Below are 536 nucleotides of genomic sequence, written 5' to 3'. Positions count from 1 at the left end.
ACGGCCCCCCGGGCTCCGCATCCCTGGGGGGTTACCCCATATCCCCAGGGCTCATCCCACAGCCCCAGGAGTTACCCAATTCTCCCAGGGCTCACCCCCCATTCCCAGGAGATCTCCAGCACCCCACGGTTCACCCAATGCTCCCAGGGTTCACCCCACACCACCAGGGAATTGCCCCATGTCCCCAGGGTGTTCCCCACCTCTCCAGGGCTCTCTCATGTCCCCAGGAGTCTCCCCAGGGAGTTCCATCCCCAGGGCTCACCCCACATCCCCACGGCTTACTCCATGCTCCCAGGGTGTTCAGCCCATGCCCCTGAGGGATTCACCCCACATCTTCAGGGATCACCCCATGCTCGCAGTATTCACCCCGTGCTGCTTGGGAGTCACCCCATGTCCCCAGGGTCACCCCATATCCCCAGGACTCGCTCACCCTATGCCCCCAGGGGCTCACCCCACATCCCCAGGGCTCACCCCACGCTCCCTGGGGGTCCACCCCATGCCCCCAGTGGGTCAGCAGGGGACATCGGACCCCCCAC

The sequence above is a fragment of the Cariama cristata genome, unplaced genomic scaffold (assembly GCF_000690535.1).
Source record: "Cariama cristata isolate BGI_N322 unplaced genomic scaffold, ASM69053v1 scaffold19621, whole genome shotgun sequence".
Lineage (NCBI taxonomy): Eukaryota > Metazoa > Chordata > Aves > Cariamiformes > Cariamidae > Cariama > Cariama cristata.
Note: the sequence above shows the minus strand (reverse complement) of the source record.